A 27,683-nucleotide genomic window follows, 5' to 3' on the forward strand; every position below is an offset into this window, starting at 1 on the left:
GTGACAGTCCCTGCTCTGCTTGAAGTGAATGTATTTGTGCAATGCAACCCAGTGTTGCCACGCTTGTAAAGGGGCTCACTTTGTTACCTCCCATTCAGTTTTGATAAACTAGTCCCATCTGGAGGAGTGGTGCGGCTCACTGGTTAGAGGCGGCAGACCCAGAAGCAGAGAACGGCCCGGGACCAGGGTTCAATTCCCGACGCGGCAGGGTCGTGGACCAGGGTCAGCGGACTCGATAATTCTTGCCTCGGTGCCTACTCTAACCAGGGATCACACTCGGCAACTGGGCATTAGCTTGCCTCATCTCTACAACGGCCCCCACATTCGCCGGGGATGCCTGGTTTCACCCTGGAGGTACCCAGTAGGGACCATCTCACAGGGATAGCCAGGACGGGTTCCCCAGCGGTCTACAGCGCCACGACGCCTCGGGGCAACAGTGCACTTTACAAGACACATACATTTACATTTATTTACATTAACATCTGCAGCTTGAAACTGCGGAAACAACTGGGTTGGATTTCATTGCCTCTTCCCTGTTTCTCTACAGATACCAGTATGAAGGACATATACCCTGAATTATCCTTGTATCTGTATTACACTCCTCCCACACATCCTCTGTTGAATTTGAACAGTGAGGAGGATTATGGGGAACCTACAGGACTTAAATAATTTAAGGGAAGGAAAGTGGGGGACTCAATGCACACACTGTATTCCAATTCCACTCGACTTCTTTTTTATCTTTCAAGCAACTTGATAACAAACTCATTTGAAGAGCTGTTCAGTCTCTGATTTTTCCAGAACGCCAATCAGTACACAATTATTTTGCCCACTTTGATTTTCTTCATCCTCGACCCTCTGTTGATACCTTTGATTAAAGAGCTCTTGAGAGACATCCCTTCATCTGGGTGACTTATAGAGGTATCACAATTCAGATTATACTTCTGTGGCAAGATGAACACGTCTCATTCTAGCTTCGAAATCACCAATGATGCGTTCACCTCTTTAAAGATTTCCCCCAACTTATCCAACTTCCCTCATACTTCTCCCTTCATTGCTTCCAAGAAATCATCAAACCATCCTGGTAGGTCTAATTCACATTGGATCCTCACAGTTGTTGTCATGAGTCCTGATCTACCTTATTGGGATCATTAATTTAAATCAAGTTATCAAGTATACCCCCTCACGACTTCTTAGATCGGGCTCCAAGCTCCTCCTCTGCCCCCCTGGAATTAAAAAAGCGTGCAGTGGTGGCCAAAGCGTTTTCACACCTTGCCTCTGCTTACTGGAACGAGCTGCCCATCCAGCTTTGCAACAGCCAGAGACTCTCTCAGTTCAGGAAGCTTCTGAAAACTCATCTCTTCTGATCCCCTCGGATCTGGCTATAGCACTCCGTCCTTAGCGCAGAGATACCCCTAGGGGGGATTCAGCGCTATATAAATTAATAATAATAATAAATCCTGATTTAAGTCTGAAGTACTAGCATCAAGCATGGTCTCGGAGGAGGGACGGGTAGGATGAATGATGACGGGCTGAAGAACACCCTCGTCCGCAGTAATGGACCTGCGCTAGACAGAACTTCCAAACCTTCCGCACTGTTCGCCCCATCCAACGCCAACACGACTACTACCAACGACCACATCCCGGCCCGGCATTTTGCGCTGACTAAGAAAATCCTAGGACTTTTTCGACTTAAAAGACTTTTTCTATACTCTGCGTTACTAAAACGCCCTCAGGAAGCCCCAGGCCGGAAGGCCATGTAAGGGGGCAAAACACGTGTTGGCTGTTTCTCCACTCACTCTTAAGGATAGAGTGAAAGTTCTTTTATAAATAATTCACACCACAAAAATCAGTGCATATTTGGAATTTTTTTCCCTGCAAAGAATCATAAAACCATTCTTGCCCAGACAATCCTATTGAACGCCGACACGCCTGACTGACAACACCCTTTCCTGGTGTTGGACTACTTCAGTAGGCAAACATTCGAGATTCAGTTGAAAGAAAGCAGCTCTAGCAACAGATGGAATTGATCAATAAGAAAGATATGAATGGGTGGGCAATGAGGTGCTCATTGATTGACCAATACCAAGCCAGCATGTCTCCTCCAGCAAATCTAATGTCTCAGCCACATATACACACCCAGAAAGCAGATGGACAACGTGCCCTACAATCCTTACCTCAGGAGAGGAGGTTGTGTGAAGAACGTGGACATTGTCTAAACTTGATTTGTTCTTTCAAGATAAACTAAATGGGCCTGATAATGCAGTGAGTTTTAGGAAAGACAGGTGCAAAGAATCTGGTCTATTTTCATGTGTATATGTTATAGTTTCCAGATGTTTTCTCTCTCTGCCAGGAGTCTCACAGTTCACTCTCAGCTTGCAAACAATTCCCATAGTGCCAAGGCAGCGTTTTGGTATTTGCAGCGCTTTATAAATGAAATTAAAAGTACAAATACAGTGTCCTAATTTTTCTTTGCCTTCTCACTCCTCCCCACGCTCCCTTCCTCGCTTACAGCATCTGTACCAGCATCAAGGTCACTCAAATAAATCAAGGAATAATAAATACAAGCATCGCCTGCCGTAGTTTTACCACCTTTGGCGTAAATCACATGAACTTGTCCAGTAGGTAAAGCAAAGTTTTCAGCCCATGAGTCCCCATCTGCTTCCCAGTTCAGCGCTGTCCTTCAAGGAGCGATCCTGCTCCTGCTGGTGCTTCACTGCTACACAGAGCACCCTGGTGCACACCTCTGTACCTTAAAATGAAAAGAGGGCCCTTCGAGGGTCTCCCAAACCCCCAGATGCCTGAGCCAGAGCAGAGGCCGGAGCCGTAAGTGTCATAGTTCTAAACTCAGGTTTCAGAATCCAATGTCCTCTTCTTTTGACCGCAGCCATCAACCTGCTCAGGTCAGGGGAACCTCAACAACATCAGCACAAGGCTCCTGCATACGGGCCCCTGAAATAATGGCCGGTTGCGGCAGAATGATTTACGATACCCGATGATTTATGACCCCTGATTTATGATTCCCAAATAACACTGAGTGATACCCAATTTGCGATAATGTATGATAATGATTTATGACCCCGGCCCCAAAAAGGTGTCCGGGGAAATGTACAAATATGACGTATGTAATGAGTAATAAAACTGCGGGGGCGTGGCTTGGGCGCCGATGTAAGAGGAAGCGGGACTCCGGAACTCCTCCGCAACCGCCCCTCTCCGTCATATATCCTGACCCCCAAATTCGGACCCCTGGCCTCCACTATATATCGGAGGGTCTGGGGGGCATTGGGAGAGAGGCCGGAGGCGCTGGGTGCCCTGAGACCGCCAGAAACAACTTTTCTCCCCTGAGCGGAGCAGCTGGAGTGGTGGGCTCATAAGATGGCAGCCGGAGTCGCAGTTCCGGCTGCCTGACAGAGTTGGGCTGCCGGCGGCGGAGGGCTCACGGAGGAGACCGGACCTGCCTGTCCTGGAGCGGAGCGTCCTGCGAGCTACCTGAGGTGGGGAGCGCTGACTGGCATTGTGGTTTTGAGGCGACCCGGGAGCGGAGGATTCACGAGCTACCTGACCCTAAGATGGCGGCACCCGCATGATCGAGTCTGCCCCTGGACGACCGGTCGGAGGCGTTGGAGGGCCTGCAGATTTCCACTGAGAGGGAATCACCCTGCTGCTGGAACGAGGGCACCGGTGACCCCTGTCCCGGGGGGGCGAGACGGCCGCTGGCTGTGGCTGGAGACTGCTGGCTGCCCGGGGGACCATCCTGAGAGGACGACAGGAGGGCTGGGGCACGCCTTTGCGGGGCGCCCGTGTGACTCTGACACGACACCGGTGAGCTACATATTGGAACTCTGGTGCCCGCTTTGCTGCTTCTCTTGGACCCCCCAGTGGTGCGAGGACCCGGGACCCCAACTTCCTCCTCATCCTGGGCTGTGGCATCGGCGGGGCCCATAGTGGGCCTGCAGGGGGAGGACCTAGGAATGAAGAGGGCTGCTCCCTGGACCAGATCGTGATCCCTGCTGCCTGCGGACCGTCCACCCCACTTTTCTGCTGACCACTGCAGATGACCGCTTCGTGCTGGCCCTGGAGATCTACCTGAGGGCTCTAATTGGAGCGTCTTCCCTGCGCTGACCTTGCCCCTGCACCCACTGTCAGTGGGGTGGGTGTTCCCTGCCACGGGAGACTGAGGGGTGTGGGCCCAGCTCTGGTGCCTCCCCTGTCGTGGCGACAGCGGGCTGATGTGCCGGGAGCACTGAACCTGAGTGGGCGACGCCCGCGGTTTCTGAACTACCGGCAAGCACTATCGCTTGGCGCGGTCTCCGACAACTGCCGCAAGATGGTCCAGGGGCCAGAAAGAAGGGATTTGACGTACTGAGACTTGATGACCCGGGTCATTCCATGGCAGGAGACGAGGTGGCGTCTGCTCTGGGAGCTCAGCCCCGCCACAGGACCCCTCCCTGAGTGACATTATGCAGGCCATTGTGGCATCACGCGAGACCCTGGAGAAGCGCATGGACACCATTGGATCTGACCTGTCCCTCTTGAAGGATGACCACAGGAAGCTGAAGGAGCGAGTAACGACCTTGGAAGCGAACATGAAGGACATTCCTGGCGAAGTGGCTACCCAGAAGGCCTCCTTGGCGGAAGTGGCGCAGAAAGTTTGGGTGCTGGAACTCAGGGCCAAGGACAGTGAAGGGCGCTCCAGACATAACAACCTCCGCATAGTAGGAGTCCCGGAGAGGGAGGAGGGTCAGGATGCGGTGTCCTTCTTGGAAAGTTGGTTGCGGACGGAGGTGGCACCGGAGGGGCTCTCCCTATTTTTCGCTCTGGAGCGCGCCCACAGAGTCCCGACGCGCCCGCCTGGAGCTGGAGGACCGCCTCGCCCGATAGTGGTGCGCCTTCTGCACTACCGGGATCGTGATCACATTCTTCAAGCGGCCAGGGGTCTGCCGAACCTGCGCATTGGTAACAGTAAGGTCATGATTTTCCCGGACTTCACCAGAGACGTCCAGCGACAACGATCATCCTTCCTAGCGGTCAAGCGAAAGCTGAGAACTATGCAACTGCCCTATGCTATGCTGTTCCCGGCCCGACTGAAGGTCATTGCTGGAGGGAACACTCACTTCTTCCTTACACCACAGGTGGCTTGGGACTGGATAGAAGTCAGGGGGGAAGCTGGTGGAGACACCCCCCCTGCAACCACGCCTAGACGAAGCTCCACTGATTTGACACGACGCGACGACCTGGCTCCCCGACTGGGTGGCAACAGGAGAGGAACAAAGCGGTGCTGGCGGTGGCAGCCCTCAGCCAGGGGGAGGTCAGCCCCTCCAGTAATGCTTCGGAGCGCTCGAAGAATGCTGATTTGAGTCCTGGCTCCAGCAGCGCTCATGGTCTCTCCGAGGCGGACCTACCGGTTGTAACCCCACAAACGGCAGATGGCATCTTTGGCTGAGGCGGCTGTGAGGACATTGGACACGCTGATATATGGTACTGGGACACGGGGGGGTCCTGCCTGCTGGTGCGGGGGAGGCGGGGGCAGCTGCCTTCTGTTGAACATAACTGTGATATCGAGGGGTGAGTTATGGATGGTCTTTTGCATACTTGGGAGGGGGGGGGAAGCTCCGGATCTGAATAGAATTGACGTTCCATACAGCTTAGCCTGCTCTGGTTGAATTAACCCTGCTTTACAGGGTTTGGATGGGGTTACCACGTTGGGTTTCTGTCCTGGGGAGAGGGAGTTGGATAGGATTGTTTGGTTATGTTTCTGGGGGGTGGTGGGTGGGATCTGGGCGTGTCAGAGGCTCCTATGGGGGACCGTGTGAACTGCAGTGTGGGCTGTCATGGGACCCGACTTAGGCTACAAATGTCTCATGTGGAATGTGAGGGGGATGCATACCATGCATAGACGCCACAAGATTCACTCATATTTCATTCAACGGGGCATTCATATTGCCTTCCTCCAGGAAACGCGCCTCTTAGCACAGGAGGGGAAAGCATTGCAACGGAGATGGAGGGGGCAAGTCTACCACACTGATTATTCGGCCTACGCTAGGGGGGTGGTCATCTGGATAAGGGCGGGGGTACCCTTTCAATGCACGCAACAGCTTATTGACCCAGAGGGAAGGTATGCAGTGGTGAGGGGAAAACTGGATGGGAGGGACCTAACATTGGGTTGCCTATATGCACTGAACGTGGAACAGCCTGCCTTCTTCTCCTTGCTGTCCCGCACACTGGCTCCGTTTTTAGTGAGACCAGTGCTCCTTGGAGGGGACTTTTATTGTGTGACTGACACTGCATTGGACCGTTCACATCCCCCCTTACCAAATGCACCGGCGAGCAGACTGGCGCTTGCGCGTTCTGACTGGCAACGTCGTTGGGGGCTGGTTGACTCATGGAGAGCTTACCACCCATTAGACAGGGACTACTCCTTCTTTTCCTCCCTTCACGAACTTCACGTCCGTATAGACGCCTTCGTGTGCTCCCCAGAAGTGCATGGTGAGGTGTGCTATAGTGAATATCTTACGCGCACGATCTCCGACCGTAACCCGCTGCTGGTGCAACTAGGATGGTCGCAGCGTCGCCCACGCATTCCTACCTGGAAACTACGCCCGGAGGGGCTAGACAATCAGGTCTTCCGGATCGCGATAGCCTCGAGTATAGAGACGTATTTTCAGATCAATGCGGGGACCGTGGGGTTGGCGACGGTTGAATGGGACGCCTTCAAAACAGTGGTGCGGGGGCGATGCATTGCGACGGTGTCGGGGGTGCGTAAAACCTTGCTCAGTGACATTAGCCGAGAGGATGAGAAAGTACGCTCGCTGAAGAGAGAACGACCTGAGCGGCCGGACATTCAGGAGGTCCTGCTTGAGGCGAGGGAATCAGCGGCGGCGACGGTGGAGCGTCTCAGGTGCTTCGACTACAAAGCCTACCTCACGCGTGCACATTCAGAACGGGATAAAACAGGGGCGCTCTTGGCCTGGCTAGCCAATCCGGCTCGCCGAAGTTCGGTCATTCTTGAACTCAGAGATCATGCGGGAATGGCGCGGTTCGACCAACAGGGAATTAATGAACTATTCTATGACTATTACACGGAGCTATACCGGTTTCAGGTCCTTCCGTCGGAGATTGAGTTCCAGAGATTCCTGGAAGGTTTGGGTTTGCCGGAACTGGAAGAAGAGGACGCAAAACCTCTGGGGGATAAAATTGACGTGAGGGAGGTGAGAGTAGCCATCAAGAGTATGGCACGGAATAAAACACCAGGCTCCGATGGTCTCCCGACGGAATTCTATCATACCTACGTCGACCTCCTGGCGCCCCGACTAGCGTGGCTCTACAATGAGGCTAAACGACTGGGCAGCTTACCGAAGACCACTGGCGAGGCGCTAATTGTCCCACTATTGAAACCTGGCAATCAGCCGTGGGACAGATCGGCGTATCGCTCGCTGTCCATGCTTAACCTGAACTACAAAATTTTGAGCAAAATCTTGGCGACGCGTCTACTTCCCCACATGTCCACACTGATCCACGTGGACCAATCTGGCTTTATCCCGACCCGCAACACAGCGCTTCTCCACGTTCTGGAGGCTGACACCTACGAGGTGGACGAGGCGGCGGTGTTTGCAATCGACATGGAGAAGGCCTTTGACAGCCTGGAATGGCCCTATCTTTTCCATGTTATGCGCGCAATGGGACTGGGCAAGGATTTTGTAGATTGGACGGCACTTTTATACCGGAACGCTACGGCGAGGGTCAGAACGGGAGGTGTAATATCTGAGGCTTGCGCCGTAGGGAGGGGTACTCGTCAGGGTTGCCCCCTCTCACACCTATTGTTTGCCATAGTGATCGAACCTTTAGCGGCACGAGCCCAATTGGGACGGGCATATCAGGGTTTGGACGTCTACGGGCAGGTGCATCATATTGCATTATATGCTGATGACCTCCTACTGTTTTTGGCGGACTCTGCTGCCTCCCTGCGGGGAGATAAATCCCTCCTTAAATCACTGAGCACGGTGTCTGGCCTCAGAGTGAACTGGGCGAAGTCTTATCTGTTCCCGACTGATGCGCGCAGAACATGCCCGCACTCTACAGAAGGAGTGACCTGGGAGGAGAGGAGTCTTCGCTACCTGGGTACTTCGATCTACCATAATGGCATAGACATTCTAGAGGGTAACATCGGGTCGGCGATCAGACTTACTAAAACGAATTTCGACTTCTGGAGTACGCTTCCACTGTCTCTGGCGGGGAGGATGGCACTCCTTAAGATGGTAACTCTACCGCAATTGCTCTATTTTTTTCGAACTCTTCCGGTCTGGATCCCGGCGAGCTACTTTTGTCGTCTACGGACCATGTCGACTGGATTTTTATGGGGCTTGGGTAGGCGCAGAGTGGCACATACCACGCTTCTAAGACCTCGGGCTGAGGGGGGTCTCGCGGTGCCGCACTACGAGCTGTACTACCTGGCGGCCCAACTACAATAGTTAACACAGTGGGCAGCGAGAGCCACGAGGGAAGAGAACGGATCTGGTGTGCCAGCGGGGCCGGTGCAGGTACTATCCCGGATCATTCTGGGCCTCCCGTTGTGGGACCTCCATCTCACCCAGGAATTCTCGACGGTTCGGAAGTGTTGGAATAGGTATCTGCGGAGAGGTCATATTGCGGTTCCATACGCACCAGAGATCCCGCTCAAGCTATGCAGGGCGCTCCCGCATGGGGGCAGATGGCACCGTTTAGAAAACTGGGAGCACCAAGGCCTAGCGACCGTTGGGGATCTGTTTAATGACGGAGTGCTACTGCCTTTCGACCTCTTAAAGGATCGCTTTGATCTTCCGGGGGGAGACTTCCTCCTGCATGCGGCGCTGACAGAGGCGATCCGTAAACATTGGAAGACGGGTATGACGGAACCGCCACTGTCCATGGGCTGTCAATACGTGGTAATGGCCGCGGGGACGGTTAAGGCTATTACGTGCCTCTATAAACGCATGACTGCGGAAGCTCTGAACCCGCTACTAGCTCTGAAGGCGAAATGGGAGGCGCATTTAACGACGGAGATCCCTGAGGCGGCGTGGTCTGGTATTGTAGAACGAGCCTGGAAAGGAACGCGCAGCTCGAGGTTTCAGCTGGTGCATTTTTACATCCTACATAGAGCGTACCTGACCCCTGACAGGCTCCATAGGTACTTCCCGACACACTCAGCGGCCTGCCCGCGCTGCCCGGCAGAGGTGGGTGATTTCCAACACATGTTCTGGTCCTGCCCGGCACTGGGCTCCTTTTGGCGGGGGGTAGTGGAGAGTCTACGGGAGATCACTGAGAGGGATTTGCAACCCACAATGGCACACTGCGTCCTACACTAGTTCCCACATACATCAAAAAACAAAATCACTAGTAAGTTCCTAGACCTAGGTCTGCTTCTAGCGAAGCGAGCCATAACGTCCCAGTGGAAGGCGAATAGGGGTCCCACGGTTTAGAGGTGGCGGGTGGAGCTCACTAAAAGGGCCCGCTGTGAGGGGGAGGTACGTCTGCAGCTAGAACTTCGGGCAGGTACTGATACTGCTCTGGAGAGGTCCCGGGCCTGGGAGCGATTGGTTCTTGAAATCACGCTTTCGGCCTCTGACAGCGAAGGCTCCCCCGCCAGTAGTCCTGCTCCTTAGGCACCTTAACCTAGGTTGGTGATCTGCCAGGTGCTTCCCTTTGGATTACCCCGCGCCCCACGTGATGACTGCAGTCTCCTATTGGTTACTCCTGATTGTCGGTCTCGGACCTGCACTGCCCGCGAGGGATTCTGGCTTGCTCTTGTGGAACTCTGACACGCCTGGGGAGGGAGTGGGGGGGTTGGAGTAGGGGGGTAGGGAGTAGAGGGGGAAGGGATGGTGGGGCCTGGGGTGGGGAGTTGAGGAGGGGGGGGTGTTTGATTTTGTTAGGAGCTCAATAGGCCGGGTGCAGGAGAACCGGGTGGTAAGAAACGCAGCCCTGAGTACTGCCTGAGACACAGTTATATGTGTGCCTTAATGCATCTATCAGCGACTAATGCTCTCCTGTCTAATGCCGCTCGACCTCTGGGATGTGAGCTTAATGGCCGTGTAAGCCTTTTTTTTCCCTTTAGGAGCCTGTATTACGCGATTGAAGGATGCTGGCCTGATCAGCGAAATGATTGTACACATTATGATGCTGCAATAAAAATATATTTAAAAAAAAAAAGAGTAATAAAACTGCAGACAACAACCACCACAAAAATACAATGACTGTTGGCTGTGTTTAGTGATGCAGATACACAAGTATGGTACTGTTCCTGGAATAGGCACAGTGCGGCTGTTATGACCACAGCCATCAACCTTCTCAGGTCAGGGGAACCACAACACCAGCACAAGGCTCCTGAGCACACGACCCTCAAATGCAGGACCCCAAACAGAGCACCCCTCTTCAAAGGACCCAGAGGCAGAGAGAACAGAAATCAGAGGGGGAAACTCTCGCCTTAAATCCCTTTGGAACAACATTCCAAAAAAGAGTGACTTTAGTTTCAGACAACCTTGTACGTCATGTCCGCACTTCCGGGAATATGACGTACTGAACAGCAGCACAGACCTGGCTTTAGTGCAAACAGCAGTGTCACAGAGCTCTCATGCAGCTGCTCTTCAGTGATCAGACAGAGCTTTCTGAGCTAAATACAAAAATATTCTGCACCTATTTTTGCACTTACCCCCATCATGTTACAACCTTAAAATGCTAATAAAACAGGTTGTGGGTGACATCCTTGCAATGCTAAAGGGTGTGACAATGCGCCCAGGACTCAGGAGGGGAGCCCAGGGCATTGCAACTAGGCCTGGGCGCTAAATTCCGTTCCGTTCACGGAATTTGGGTAATTTCGCGTTCCGCGGAGAACGCAAAATTGTCCAAAATTCTGCATTACGCGACTTCCCATATGTTTTTGCTTGTTTGCGTTCTCAAATGCGTGTTCGTGAGATATTTCTCCCCGAGCACACAAACAGCGATTGCGAACAGTAATAAAGCATCGCGAACATGCAATTCCGCACGTTCGCGGGATTTCTGCGTGGTCGCGGGGACGTTTCGCGGAGATTTGCGTAACACGATTACGCAAATTCCACCCACCCCTAATTGCAACTACCTTTATCGTAGTAGGGTGTCATTTTATTTTTCCCTAAAAAGTTCCTGCTGGGCTCAAACACCAGAGTTCTCGGATGAACAATGGGGAAAGGGTTTGGCTTTCCCCCAGCAGAGGAACTTGGTGACCCTGTCACCATGACATTTCCTATCAAAGTTAATGAAATGTAAAGTATTCAGTTAGCAGGGCTCAGCAGACTTCAAACCTTACAATGTTGATGGATAGAGGTTACAGGTGAAATCTCGGCACTAAGTATGTTTATCTGTTTTGTGCGTAAACTTCAAACACACACAAACATAATAAGGCCTGGAGTGCACTCAGGCCTAGCCCAGACTATTCCTTACAGCGCTCAGAAACTCCCATAGTCAGCAGAGACAAAAGTTGTCTGAAGAATTATGGAAATACACATTTAATTATACTACAAACAATTATTTGCTTTAGGTATTGTGTCTGGGGGATAATTTACATTTAGGCTTGCAGAACCTAATTAAGAACAGCAGTGGCAGCAGTGAAACGTGCTTGGCTAAAACAATTGTTTATTCGGCTGGGATTTGGTTCGTGTCTGCGCGCAGCCGGAGCGGGGATTCAAGTCACTAATATTCTCTTGAGTGCTCAAATTGTAAAAGTTAAGAATTTTGTTGAATTTTTTTTGCAGCAAATTAATCATTTTAGGGTGTATATATATATATATATATATATATATATATATATATATATATATATATATATATATATATATATATATATATATATACATATACATATATATATATATATATATATATATATATATATATATATTTTTTTTTTGGTTTATTCCATACTTATGAATTCTCTTTTGTATTGTGTTTTATGCAATGGTCTTAATTAACTGGCAGAAATAAATGTTTATAAAAGTCGATCATGAGCAACTCAAATTGATTCTTTAGTGGGGGATAACTGTAAAGTACAGTTATAATGATATATGATTTCTTGTATTTGACAGAGTCAATGTGTTCCTAGCTGCTCACCACAGTGGACGAATTCCAGTGACAAGTACTCACAGTTCTAGGGGATGCAAGTATCCATAAAACACAGAAGGCTTTCTGATGAAGTTATCAGGATGAACACAGAAGCACATAAAATGGAGTGGAGAGTAGTGTTTCCACGGAGGAAGTTACAGCTGCTTGTCAGTCCCACTGAGGGTTGAGTTAAAAATTGCTATTTTTAAATCATCGACATTTCCCACGGGACAATCAGTTCTTCAGGGAGAGTTGTGTGGTTTCTTCCTTCGCCTGTCCCAGGGTTATCCGTGAATTGGTTCTGTTGTCCACAGGAGCTCTGTAGTGTGCAAAAGTTCCTTTTGTGTGTCAGGGTACTTTGGGGCAGGTTTACAAGAACTGGCGCATCCCTGCAGATCAGCAGGGATGCGCCAGTTATTTTGCGTGACGTTAGGAACCCCTTGCACCACCATGGATGCGCCGCATTTACAATTTATTTATTTATTTATTTATTTATTTATTTTTAACATTTGTTAAGCGCGAACAATTGCCCGCAGGCGTCTCGGCGCTGTACATTTGTTTACTCTCCTGTGTGGTTTTATGAAATTTTAGAGGTTAAATAACCATGTTTTCAATTTCTTCCTGAAGGACATTAGATTTGGGCTTGATCTTATGGATTGCGGGAGTGTGTTCCATAGTTTTGGGGCGGCAACCAGGAAACGTCTGTCTCCCCAGTTGACCAACTTAGTCCGTGGCACTACCAGATCGTTCTGTTTTGCTGAACGGAGTGTCCGAGAGGGAATGTATGGAACAAGATGGTCTCTCAAAAATTGAGGTGCTTGATGATGTAGCGACTTGTAAACAATGCACAATGTTTTAAATTTAATTCTGTTCCTAACAGGGAGCCAATGAAAACTTTTTAAGGTCTCAGCTATGGACTTAAATTTGGGAATATCTGAAAGAAGTCTGGCTGCTGCGTTTTGGATTGTTTGCATTTTCTTGATAACCCTGACTTGGGCATTGGCAAACAAGCCATTGCAGTAGTCCAATGCTGATAGGACAAGAGCGCTGACCAATGTCTTGCCTACATTTTTGGGGAGAAAAGGGAGAATCTTCCTGACCAGGCGTAGTTTGTAGAACGCTGTGGTGGCCGTCTGATTGGCATGAGCCATGAAATTTAAATTGTCATCAAAGATGACGCCCAGATTTCTCACTTTCGTGGCAGGTTTGGGCAAGGCTCCGAAGGATGATGGCCACCATATTGGGGACCAGTTAGGACTGAGATGGCCAAAAGTGACCACCTCAGTTTTATCGGAGTTAAGTTTCAGACAGTTTGCTGACATCCATTGTCCGATGGCCAGCATGCCTGCTTTGAAACTCTCCGCTACTGTTTCCCCATCATTTCTGACAGCCAGAATCAACTGGGTATCGTCTGCATATGAGGTAAGGTTCATCCCATGCGCTTTGATGGTTTTTGCGAGGTCCGACACATAGATATTAAAAAGTGTCGGACTAAGGGATGAACCTTGAGGTACCCCACATGGCAGTGATAGCTCTGCAGATTCAAATTGACCCAGGATGACTGCCTGGGATCTCTCCGCCAGAAAAGATGCTAATAGTTTTTTTGCTAGGCCTTGCACGCCCATCTTTTCGACATGGTCGACTAGGATCTTATGGTCAACCGTGTCGAAGGCGGCCGATAAATCTAGAAGCACCAATAGTGCAGCGCCGCCTTGGTCTCTGATTAGTCGGATATCATCCGCCGCTTTAATGAGCGCTGTTTCAGTTCCATGAAACTTGCGGAATCCAAATTGTGTTTCGTCGAGCAGATGGTATTGCTCGATGAATTCTGCAAGTTGGATGTTCATGGCTTTCTCTACTATTTTGGCAAGAAACGGTAGGTTAGCTATGGGCCTATAGTTTTTCAATTCAGTTTTATCTAGGCCGGGTTTCTTCAGGAGAGGTTTTAGTAAGGTCTTTTTTAAGTGATTAGGAAAGATGCCTGTACGAAACATTAGGTTGCATATTTGAGTTATGACTGGAGTCACAGTGTCCATTAGCGGGCGGAGGGTGTTCAGGGGACATGGATCTAATGCCGATCCAGACTTAATGGTTTTAATGATGTCCTGGATTTGGTTTTCTGTGACTTCTGCAAAGAAAGATAGATTGTTGCTTATGAATGGAATAGTTATCTTATGCAGCGAACTGTGGCGCAAGGAGAGACAGATGCGTGACGCATCTGTCAGAGTATAGGTGACGCAGTGCTGTGGTCGTGTCGCAAGCGCGACGCAACTCTAGCACTGCTCAGGGGCATCCTATACATGCAATGCTGCATCACTCCTTACGCCTGCTACCAGCAGGCGCAAGGTTTTGACACAGCGGGGACGTAAAAGTGACTCTGTGAAATCTTGTAGATTTCACTGCGTCACTTTTACGGGGCTTCCTTGTGACGGAACGCCCACCCTGCATACATCTTCATACATGATGCAGGTATAATGTAGCGCAGGGCTTTACAATGTGACGCATCTCACTAGATGCGTCACGTTGTAAATCTGTCGCATAGAGGCGTTGTAAAGATGACGCAAGGGGCTTGTAAATCTGCCCCTTTGTCTGTAGCAGGGAGAAAGATGATGTTTGTCCCTTCCTCTGTGTACCTCTATCTATGTGATTTGACCCTTTTTCATAGGCCCCGGCCTCTTAAATTAATTTGACTGTCCGCAGTATTGACTCCACCCTGAAATAAATGCAGGGTACAGATTGGGTGCTGACCCTATTAAAAATGAATTTTAACCCCTTGCACGCTGATGACGGAACCGCTCCGTCATCAGCTGCGGGTGCGCTGTGCTGATGACGGAGCGGTTCTGTTATGGCCCGCCCCGCTCGATAGAACGCTCATGCGCGGTGCGAATTCCGCGCCTGCGCTGAGGGTTCTATTGAGCGGGGCGGGCCATGACAGAACCGCTCCGTCACCAGCATAGCTCAACCGACGCTGGTGACGGAGCGGTTCCGTCACCAGAATGCGGCCGCCGCGTGGCCGCCCCGCCCCCTTAGCACTGCGGCGGAATAGCCGCCGCAGTGAAGGGGTTAAGGTAGGTACAAACTCCACCTCTACTACTCCACTTTAACAAAATGGGCCTTGACCTTTCACATTTTTCTGGTGCCTTCCACTTGGCGTCTTGTAAAAACCTGAGAGGCGGGTCGGGGACAATCGATATTTGCCCGGCGGTATTGCCTCTGTGACCCTCTAGTTATTTAATCAAATGAAGAGGCAGGCGCTGGAGACTGGAAAGCAGGAAACAAGGTTTTTTATTCTCTCCGGAGGAGAACACAACGAAACGGACAGAAGGTATCGTTCTGAGGTGCTCTAACTGCATCCCTGAGGCCTGGCCTCTTATACACAAGTTTATGACTTTATTGTACATTACACATTCATGTTTAAAGCTTTGATGTATGAAAAAGACATTCCCGGAACTCCCTTTGAGCCCGTTCCCACACACATTTACAGTCGAAGTCCCCACCCTAGTCACAACAGGTGATGAGTATCACGCAGCTGGATATTCCGCCGATTCACGGAATGTGGGGGTTTGATCGGATCTCATGGAGTGGGGGCTTTGATCAACCCGGGGATCCTTTGATGGGGGAGGCTTTCTATTGTACGGGGAGGGGCAAGGGATGGTATCGGCAGAGCTGGGTGTCGGCCTGGGAACGGGGAAGACAAAACGGGCACACGGGGAAAAAGGGGGTTTGCATCTAAGGGCCGGAGGTCATGAAAGGGAAGCAGGGTGGTGTCGCGCTGGGAACAGGATGAGGGCCTGGGGCAGAGCAGCGCCGAAGAGGGGTTTATGACTCAAGGCAGGTGCAAGCAGGGGGTGGTCAGCATGCAGGCTTAGTGAAGGCGAAGGGCTATGTCAGGGGCCAGCGGCATGTAAAAGGGTTCGTTCTGATCGGGGCATCTAAGATGGCGGGTGCGCACGACAAAAGTGTGGCATCAGGGGAAGAGGCAAGATGGCGCAGATAATGTTCACCAAAACGTACTAATTTTCAACAGTCCTCCCTTTAACATATTCAAGACATCTTGCTGGTTCATTTTCTACTCGGTTCTACTGTGGTGGGCCTGAGAAAGAAAACGGTAGGAACCCTAGATGAAAAAGAGTTGTAAACAACACATTTTAACATTTCTAGTTTTTAGGAGGTGGGCCTATTTGATAAACTTTGATAAACTTGTTCAGCAGGAAAGTCATAGGAATGTAATACAAAAACGATTTTGTAGCGAGAGCAGCAAGCATATTTCATACTGGCAGGTTATTACATATATATCAGGTTCGGATTGGAGCATGATCAATACAAGGGCGGCTGGGAGAGAAATGAGGTCTAGCAGAAGCGGCGATTGGGGATGTCAAATGTTCTTTGCTGCCTTTCGTTGGCGCTGTTGAGCACCGGCGGTGGAGCTACGAGTCCAGCTCGGTTCTAAGTTCTGCGTTGCAGGGCACGACCCTTTCCTCGCGTTCCTGGTCGGAAAGGTCCCTTTCGCCCTGTGTCCTTTGAGGTGATTGTCAGAAAGTTCAGATGGAAGAAGAGCGTTCAAAACAGTCCATAGGGTGGGTCAGAGGAAAAGGGGGATGGAGCAAGGCCAAATTAGGAACAGACTAGGGGAACGAGAGACTTCAAATAGGCGAGCGTGTGACCGAATTCAGAGAGCGGGGACTTGTCGACAGACACTGGGCATCGAGCAGGGGCATCAGGTCGACCCTTTCTTCTCATGTTGTCGAAAACAGTGCCTCGTCCTGCAGCTCTTTTCTGTCGTGGTCTCGCCTTGGCTAATGTCGCAGGTGTTCCTTAGTCTGCAATCAGGCCTCGTGCTCCCACATCCGGTCCTTCTCTCCTCCAACAGCAGTACCCTTAAACAAGTTTGAAAAGACAGTCTTTAGAGAATTTGCAGATGAAGATAATCAAAAAAGTCTATTTCTCTCCCAGCTCCAGGCAAAGAATGAAAAATGCCCGTTATTTAGTGTTCACAACTGGCATATGAATGACCGGTGACGGGCCTGTTGGATTTACTATGACTTTCCTTTAAAATTATTTATCACAGTCACGACAGTTCATCTGATGGTGACCCACCTTCGTGAGACGTTAACATGGTACTACACAGGTATTTTGCTGAGAGACGAACATGGCTAAACATTTCCTTTCTATCGATGCATCCTGCCTTTTAACTACTACGGGGTTCATTTCGATGATTTCTTTACCTTGGACTAGTCTGTTAACCTTGTAAAACATCACTCTGGGTCCTACGTAACCTTTTACAGCCCGATTACTTAATTAGGAAGGACAGGGGTTTTATGGGGATCAACCAGGGACATAGGAAACTTGTGGTAAGGGCATAAATCGACCCATCTCTCACAACCGGAAATGAGGGGTAGTTTCATAATTCCAGTTTTTGGGCGGCTGATACAGGGGAGGTAACAGGGGTGATCATTTTTCTGGTTTGGGTATTGCGACAATTCGGGGAGGGGAGGGTCGCGTATTCTGAGGTCCTTGTTTTATACCATAGGAGCCGTCGACATGTAGTTCCCTTATTTCGGGCCAGATTAGGGAACCTCTGTCGTCTTACCTGTCCTTTCCCTTACGGCCCAACCTCGGTTTATTGACTTCTAGCGGAAAAGGAGAGGTAATGACGTGGTCTCAGGGTGATTGTATTAAAGACAAGTTTTTGTGCAAATACTGACGGTATTGGAAGCCAATTAGGAGGTGTGCTAGGGGTGGCAATCTGCCAATTTCGGGGCTAATCACTCGGAAGAGTGGGAGTGCAAAAATAGAGGGAGAGAGAGAGAGAGAGAGAGAGAGAGAGGGAGAGAGAGAGAGAGAGAGAGAGAGAGAGAGAGAGAGAGAGAGAGAGAGAGAGAGAGAGAGAGAGAGAGTGCAACGGCAGGCTAAATAGTACACGTGCAACAGAGAGGGTGGCAGTGTATTCAAGAAAGGCTATTTAGTGCATTACACAGTAAAGGGCATTCACGGGTCTGCGTTAGAATCTTGTAATCATGCAGTTTGAGCATTAGACAGGGTAGAGGGGACGTGCCTTGAGAAAAGGGAAAGAAGAAAGGAGGTACCATTTTGTCGCCTCGGTCCTTCGACCAGTTAGGCCGACGCCTCAGTCACACACACACACATTCCCTCATAGTTTCGCATCATACGTGACATGGGTTCATTCGTCCGGTCTGGTTTAAGGGTGATCACTTTTTATCAGGTTGTGCTAATTTTTCGGATTTGTTCAATACGTGAGTAGTTTGCAGGCGTGCTTAGACACCACCTTGCGGCGCTAGTCCGCTTCGTGTATTAGACATGGCAAGGCTTCGGATCTTCGCCACACCTCGGTTGTAATTTCTGATGTAACCTGCAGAGGGAGGAAAAAAGGGGGTGGGGGAGACAGCGTTCGCGCACATTCAAATACATGGATTCATAAGTCCTTTACTTACCTCTTACTCGTCTTTCCTCCTCGGGGCAGGGTCCCCGGGGATATGGTTTCTGGAGTCGAGGGGGGTAGTGTGTTCATATAGGTCGCATGCGGGGAAACGTAAAAAGGAAACCAGAGGTGCTTAGTGCGAGGTATCTAGTTAAAGGATGTATCTCACTATCGGGATCCTTAAACCTCTTTCAACGCTGTGGCGTTCTAAGGTTCTTTGGTTCTTGGGTCAGCTCTGTTCCCTGATACTTTGGAACGTAGTACTTTATCACATTTACATTATTTCATTTCACCCTCCTTTTACATTCCCTCATTTACACCGTTCGTTTTACCCATCCTTGGAAGTCAAGGTCTTCCTCTACGCGAGAGTTCATGAGTCAGTCGCGTACTTTGAAGGCGGAGTGTCGTGTTGTCGATCCGATCCGTCCTCCAGGGCTGGGCAACCATCTTCTTTTAACCTTAAAGAGAGAGCAGAGTAGGGTGCACAGAAAAGAACTTTCCCACCGATCCCACATTTTTAAAATAAAGCATGCAATACCCGTTCATAGTTTCAAAAACTTTATTTTGCAAAATTATTTCAGCATGAGGATTATGAGGGTGCGGTCGTATTTGGCCGGTCGTGGCAATGGCTAAAGTGCGTACAGTGGGGGGTGTCGTTTGCGGCAATAAAAAACATCGGAAAGTTTTACTCATTCATTTGTAAGAGACTAAAACGTCTATTAATTGGCTGGGGGTTCGGGGGCATTTATTTTATAATTTAGAAGCATAATCATAATAGTGGTAATCAGATTTCCTATATGCATACCGTACGTGTGCGTCGTAAATGAGGTTTACATCAGTTATAAAAATATAATACATTTGTACATTTGTAATCAACATTTGTAACGGGGATCCTTTCATACTGTTCGTCGAGTGAGTTCTCCTTGTCTTTTCTAGCCAAGTGTACAAAGGATCATATAAAATCTCAGAACATCAAGTTTATATTAGTGCGAAGGAACACCACGAGGTGTTCGTGAGTTCCGATTGATACCAGCGCCATTTTGGGCGGGGCCGGCTCAGTCCGGAAGCAGCATCAGGGGGAAATGTTTCCCATTACTGGCAGTTTGGACCAGAGTCCTTTTCGGCAGTTCTAGAATTCATGCTAACAGAAGGAGTGGCAATGTCATGCTTGTTTCGTTGGCGATCAAGGCAGCCGCCCCTTACCGGAAGCCTGCAAAGGCCGAAGGTTCCGCCGGGGACCTTTGTAGGATCTTCAAGGCTGCGGAGATGCTGTCGGAGATGGGGGCTCGTGCTCCAAGGGGCAAATGTTCGAGTTATATTGCTGGTCAAAGTTACTCTAGTGGCCGGGGCCCGCCTTCCAGCGGACCCAGACGCCATTTTGAGGCCCTGCAGGGGCCACTCTCGTCGAGTTTGCAAGAGTGGGAGAGATCCTTCGGAGTGAAAGGAAGAGGTCTCTGTTTTGTGAAAGCGGGACGTTCGGCTGGGGTGCAGCTGTGATGCCCCCACCTGGGGGGGCGAGGGAGACTGGTTCGCATCGTCTCCTTCTCCCGGTGCACTCCAGGCCGCTCCTTTTCATCGCCCCGCATGAAGGTTTCTCCACATCCGGTGTTCCCCAAGACCTGTGCTCGGTGCTGTGGGAGTATGGCCACCATTGCACGTTCGGTGCTGCGCAAGTACTGGGGTGCCACCATGGTGTGTTCGGTGCTGTGGAAGTATGGGCACCATCGCCTGACTGGGGGTGTTCGGCGTCGGGCCGGGGGCTGGGAAACCTCCTACCGGTGGAGGTGGGAGAGGCTCGTCCGCGTCGCCTCTCCCTCCCAGCCCAACTTGGACAAATTGTTGTGGAGGTACGTGCAGGACATCCCGCCGTCCAGAGCTGCTGCGGCTGTTACGGAAGAGAAAAGGAAAAAAAAGGTGCCTCGTTCTCCTCTGGACATGTGGCGGGACTACCTACAACAGCCCGGGCTGCTGGCTCCTGCCTCTCCTCCGGCTCCCCCATACGTGAAGATTTCCTGACCAAGAGTTGGCGGCCGGGCCCGCCTTATATGGGTTGCCGTTGGTTGGGCGTAGCCGTAACCCTGCCCAACTTTGGAAGGTTCCAGAATGGGGGGGGGGGAATGTTCTGTTTGACTTTCATTTTTCTACAGTTTTACCGTTATTATTCCTTGTTTGTTGTGCTAAATTAAAAGTTCAAGTTCATTAATGGTCTACGGATTTTGTTTTACCATTTCTTTCTTTCAAGGTTGCTTTTATGCTAAGTTTCTGTTAACAGAGGTTGAGTAACACGGAAACACGTGTAGAGGGATGACGCAGATTTGTACATTACATACACACAAACTCAGACGGGGGACAGTACAAGTACGACATACAAAGACCCAAGACGAATATAAAACAGTTATTGGTCATAATTATCTCTTTCCGTCTGTGAATTTGAAACGAGGCTGGGTTCCTGTCTTGACATTGCCCGACCTAGGAGAACTTGAGCATGCCGCTGAGATTTTCCTGGCGAAATCTGTGCCATCGGGCATAATCAAACGTGGTGGTTCTGTCTGGTCTGTCTATGTAAGTCGGGTTCTTCTTTGTCTCGCGCTTTTTCCCGTACTGCCGGTCTGTCGTTCCTGTCGGCCCTTTGCCTTTACTCACGCTCAGTAGAGTCGGGCATTGGGCTTTCCAGTGTCCGACATACCTACAGAAAGCGCATTGGTCTGGCCCTAAGTCTAGTCGTCTTTTGCACAGTGTCGGGGGATAAGTTGTGGGTAGCGGTGTCCTGGGGTTGTCCTGTCGGTATATTTCTCTACTTGGTTTGTCCTCGTCTTTTCTCTGTCGTTTCGTAGCTTCTCTGCGCCACATACCGAGACTGTCGAGCATAATTGGCGTTGTCTTATTATTTCGAAGGGCTATTTCTAACGTTTCTATTTTATCAAGGTCAAAGGATCCTGTCAGTGGCCACTGTTTGTCTTGACTATCTTCGGTATACCTGTGCCACAATTTATTATAGGCTATGGTGACTAATCCATAGTTTATGAACATGTCCTTATTAGGGGTGCCTTCTAGTGGAGCTATATGGTCCACCTCTAATACACGGTCCGGGCTAAACAGGCTATTCATCAGTGGGGAGAAGACAGACATGACGGCTCGTAACGAGGGACTAAAAAGTCAGCACTGCCTATCTTATCACTAGGTGCAAAGACCGTACAGAATATTTCTATTCAACGTTGTTTGCAGGCAGTGAATACCTCATGGATCAAAAAAAATAATAATAAAAACCAAACGACCAATAAATAACAATGGGGAGAATGAGTAGGTCCGCAAAGATCTGCGTTACCTACCCTTTTCACTATCTGCAAAAAGGGTGGTCTCTTCCCTGTTTGCAGACAGGGAATCTCCAGGAAACAATAGTTTGCGAACAACAGTTCAGTTTCAAGCAATTATTGCGTGGGGGAGAAAAAAATAAGCACGGTTGCTGCCCTACCTATCCTCCACTGCTTGCAAAGAGAGAGCCCGTTGTTTCTCCGTTTGCAGACAGTGAATCTCCAAAATAAAATAAAAAGAGCAATACTAGTATTTTTAAACAAACAAGCAATCAAGCAATTTTTCGCAACTTGTCGTGGTAACACGACCTTACCCGGACCGTATGGACAGTTTCTTGTCTTCCGAATCCAGCGCCCGATCGTCCTCTTTTTCTCGTATTTCTCACGGCACTCCTGATGGTTCCCAGTCAGGACCGTAGATCACTCGAGAGAGGTCTGTTCGGAACTAGTGAAGTTCGGATGATCGGCTGCCAGACGAGGGTCTATTGGGCAAGAGCTCTCCCGATCGTTGCAGTCGTTCACTCTGTCGTCGGGACCTCTCCCACTGGATCCACGAGTCGCTGATGGGCCCCACGCTTGGGACGCCAATTGTAAAAACCTGTGGCGGGTCGGGGACAATCGATATTTGCCCGGCGGTATTGCCTCTGTGACCCTCTAGTTATTTAATCAAATGAAGAGGCAGGCGCTGGAGACTGGAAAGCAGGAAACAAGGTTTTTTATTCTCTCCGGAGGAGAACACAACGAAACGGACAGAAGGTATCGTTCTGAGGTGCTCTAACTGCATCCCTGAGGCCTGGCCTCTTATACACAAGTTTATGACTTTATTGTACATTACACATTCATGTTTAAAGCTTTGATGTATGAAAAAGACATTCCCGGAACTCCCTTTGAGCCCGTTCCCACACACATTTACAGTCGAAGTCCCCACCCTAGTCACAACAGGTGATGAGTATCACGCAGCTGGATATTCCGCCGATTCACGGAATGTGGGGGTTTGATCGGATCTCATGGAGTGGGGGCTTTGATCAACCCGGGGATCCTTTGATGGGGGAGGCTTTCTATTGTACGGGGAGGGGCAAGGGATGGTATCGGCAGAGCTGGGTGTCGGCCTGGGAACGGGGAAGACAAAACGGGCACACGGGGAAAAAGGGGGTTTGCATCTAAGGGCCGGAGGTCATGAAAGGGAAGCAGGGTGGTGTCGCGCTGGGAACAGGATGAGGGCCTGGGGCAGAGCAGCGCCGAAGAGGGGTTTATGACTCAAGGCAGGTGCAAGCAGGGGGTGGTCAGCATGCAGGCTTAGTGAAGGCGAAGGGCTATGTCAGGGGCCAGCGGCATGTAAAAGGGTTCGTTCTGATCGGGGCATCTAAGATGGCGGGTGCGCACGACAAAAGTGTGGCATCAGGGGAAGAGGCAAGATGGCGCAGATAATGTTCACCAAAACATACTAATTTTCAACAGTCTGTCACCTTCAGACATAATTTAGGCTTTTTTAAATATGTATATTCCTTTTTATTGTCATTTTGACAAGCATGACTGCATAGACAGTATTCCAGAATAAAACAGTACAAATATACATCATACTATAGTGCTTTAGACAGATTCTTCCATTTTAGAATGCCTAATAGCGTTGTTTTTCATAATCTCATTTCAAAAGGTTTATAACTAACTTCGGGGCATATTTACAAGGGCTTTATCTCTGCTTTTTTGGCTTAAAAATCCCAAAAAGCACAGATAAAACTATCGCCCTATTTACAAGAGGGTGCAAACATGCATAATGGCATGTTAGCACTCTTTTTCCCAACGCCTCCCTTTGCATCTCTAATGAGATTCAAAGTGGGCGTCACTGGGCGTACCCCGGATGGACCACCTTGCAAATATCGCTGATGTTCACATCGCAATATTTTCAAGGCAGCCCACAGGATTTTAGCAGACGTTAGATTTTGGCAAAAACTACTGTTTTTGCCAAAATCTAACGTCTGCTAAAATCCTGATTTACCCATGTTTGACATAGGGGTGGATTATGCTGATACAACCACAGGGTCGTATCTGCAAGGTTATCGCCGTTTTGCAGAGAACATAGCTGGACAACCAGCGATGTTCCCTGCAAAACGGCGATAACCTCGCTATCTCTGGAATTTTTATCGTCTTGGAGAAACACGTTGTTAATAACGCGCTACCAGGGCGATAAATTCCAGGGATAGCCTGCGATAAGAAATTTATCGCTAAGCACGGCCAGCGATAATTATCGCTGGCCGTTGATAATATGCCCCTGAATACTTATAATGATATCTGATTATTTTATCGGGGATGTTTTCATAAATATTTCCCATGTGTTGTAAGTTTGCTATTTGCCACTTACAATTTATGAATTCTGGCTCTGTCTTCTGGTTACTGCTTAGCTGACCTATCCTAAAGCTGCCTGTGCAATTTAAATTATCCAGATAACTGCACTTTGGAAAATACCAGATGCTCCACTCGGATCAGACCTGACTTTTGTAGCTCAATGCGAGTACTTCATGTGGTATTTCCCAATATGAACCTAACAAGCACAGGCCTTTCAATGCAGTCAATGTTGTGAAAAAGAAACTAGGGCCTAATGTGTGAATTGTGATCAGGAAATGTTACCAGCAAACCTAATTTCAAATAACTGAGGGGCATATTACCAACAACTAGCAATAATTATCGCTATGTTGGCTTAGCGGCTATAATTTTATCACCGTGTAGCAACGATTTTTATCGCTTAGGAGCCTTGATATTATCAAGGTTTATCTCCTAAGCGATAAAAATTGGCCAAAATGCATGAATATCGCTGAAAAGTCAGCGATATTCATGCATTACCGAGCGAATGCTCTTAGCCATGTTATCCACCTCCCATTGGATAACATGGCTAAGAACTGCTCAGGGCAGGTGTCAGCTTTTGGAGATATTCGCGCTTAGCGCGAATATCTCCAAAAGTTGGTAATAGGAGATAGCGATGTTAGCGACTGTTTCCAGTCGCTAACATCTTGGCACGCCCACTTTGTATGTCATTAGTGATAAATTTCTCTGACATGCAAAGCGGGGCCCAAGATTGTTGCTATCTCCTACTAGCTGTCGCTAAGTGGTGTTAGCGACAGCTAGGTAATAGGGAGATAATTTTATCTCTGCTTTCTTGGCTTTCAAAGCCAAAAAAGCAGTGATAAATCCCTTGATAATATGCCCCTGACTTCCTTCACTACCTCCCTAACAGTTTATGTTGAATTTCCTAGCAGGTCACACATGCAGGGGATGCACCAGCAGACATTTTCAAGGCTCTAGAATCCCTTCGGGTCACCCACGTGCAAGGCACAGTTTCCACTCACATGCACTTCACTCCTGCCCATGAACCACATTTTCACAAGCAGCAGTGTATGCCTTTGTAATTTAATGTTTTATTTGGATGACTTGGCACAGTGCAATGCTAATGAATACAACCATCGCAACACTCCTCTGAAAGGTTAGACACCTTCACTATTTTAAGAAGTTGCTTGGAACATAAACATCCTTGGAGAAGTGTAGGGTCCAGTTGACTGTCCTCAGCCAATAAAGTAAAGCCCTCTTAGCTGTCCTAACATAGGGGCTCATTAGGATGGCGGACGGACTTTCGTCCGTCCGCCACCCCAGAGGAGGAGGGACCATCTGCAGGGGCAGCGGCGGTCCCTCCGTGCCAATTAGGATGTGACCGCCACCCTGGCGGTCACATCCTGTATATTTAACATTGCGGCGGGTGCTGCTTGAAGCAGCATACGCCGCAATGTTAAAAAAACATGTTTTCCTTTGCGTGCACAAAGCTGCAGGCACCGCGTGGTGCCTGCTGCTTCGTGCACGCAAAGGCAGGGGGGTACCATAGGTACCCCCCATGTGCACCCCCCATCCCCCCTTCACCCCTGGGGGCCCGCAACGGGCCCCAAAGAGAAGTCCGTATGCCTTTGCACGGCAGAAATGCCGCCGTGTAAAGGCATAGCACCGCTGTCATCCTAATATGGCTGGCGGTGTCTGATAGACACCGCCAGCCATGTTAGTGCTTTTCTGCCGCGGACGGAAGGCGACCGCGGCGGAAAAGCGGCGGACGGAATAAAGATCCCCCAGCCATCCTAATCTGGCGGGGGGTCTTTTTTCAGTCCTCAGCGGTTAATCCGCATCCTCTGGGCCGGCGGTGGCTTCCGCCGGCCCGGAGGATGCGGATTAACCGCAATCCTAATGTGCCCCGTAATACATGAAAGTCCCAGTGCTTTCTTTCTACTCATGCAGACTTCCAAATTACAGAATTCAGTGCCAGCCAAAGGCACCCGGAAGTGGTTCCAGGGGCAGGCAGGAGTTGCCTCTTCAGGCAGACAGGAGTCTAATTTCAAGATATAGATAGGATTCCAGACCTTCGTCTATGGACATCTGACAGTTCTGTAGGCTCCAGCTTCTGCGGATGCTACCACCGTTGCATTTTAACCAATCGCAGGACTCTTCATACTTCATGCTCAAGAAGTAGACCCTCTGGTGTAACTCCACAGTACCAGATGTAGCAGGCTATTTATATATCCATCACATCTGTGACAGGAACCCTCACACGCGTACTCGAGAGGCACATGAGGGACAGAATCTCTGTTCCCTTCAATGGGGTGGTACCAAGAAGGGGAACCACAGAAAAGCCTTCATGGGGGACAATGGGTGGTACCACAAAGTGGAACCTCAGAACAACTTCTGTGGGTGACAATGGGTGGTACCACAAAGAGGAACTTCAGAACAACTTCTGTGGGTGACAATGGGTGGTACCACAAAAGGGAACCTCAGAACATCTTCTGTGAGTGACAAAGAATGGTACCGCAAAGGGAAACATCAGAACAACTTATGTGGGTGACAATGGGTGGTACCACAAAAGGGAACCTCAGAACAACTTCTGTGAGTGACAAAGGATGGTACCACAAAGGGGAACATCAGAACAACTTCTGTGAGTGACAAAGGATGGTACCACAAAGGGGAACATCAGAACAACTTCTGTGGGTGACAATGGATGGTACCACAAAGGGGAACATCAGAACAACTTCTGTGGATGAAAATGGATGGTACCACAAAGGGGAACATCAGAACAACTTCTGTGGATGAAAATGGATGGTACCACAAAGGGGAACATCAGAACAACTTCTGTGGGTGACAAAGGATGGTACCACAAAGGGAAACATCAGAACAACTTCTGTGGGTGACAATGGGTGGTACCACAAAGAGGAACCTCAGAACAACTTCTGTGGGTGACAATGGGTGGTACCACAAAGAGGAACTTCAGAACAACTTCTGTGGGTGACAATGGGTGGTACCAAGAAGGGGAACCACAGAAAAGCCTTCATGGGGGACAATGGGTGGTACCACAAAGTGGAACCTCAGAACAACTTCTGTGGGTGGCAATGGGTGGTACCACAAAGGGGAACCTCAGAACAACTTCTGTGGGTGACAATGGGTGGTACCACAAAGAGAACCTTCAGAACAACTTCTGTGGGTGACAATGGGTGGTACCACAAAGAGGAACTTCAGAACAACTTCTGTGGGTGACAATGGGTGGTACCACAAAGGGGAACTTCAGAACAACTTCTGTGAGTGACAAAGGATGGTACCACAAAGGGGAACATCAGAACAACTTCTGTGAGTGACAAAGGATGGTACCACAAAGGGGAACATCAGAACAACTTCTGTGGGTGACAATGGATGGTACCACAAAGGGGAACATCAGAACAACTTCTGTGGGTGACAATGGGTGGTACCAAGAAGGGGAACCACAGAAAAACATCCATGAGGGACAATGGGTGGTACCACAAAAGGGAACC

The sequence above is a fragment of the Lissotriton helveticus genome, chromosome 9 (genome assembly GCF_964261635.1).
Source record: "Lissotriton helveticus chromosome 9, aLisHel1.1, whole genome shotgun sequence".
Classification (NCBI taxonomy): Eukaryota; Metazoa; Chordata; class Amphibia; order Caudata; family Salamandridae; genus Lissotriton; species Lissotriton helveticus.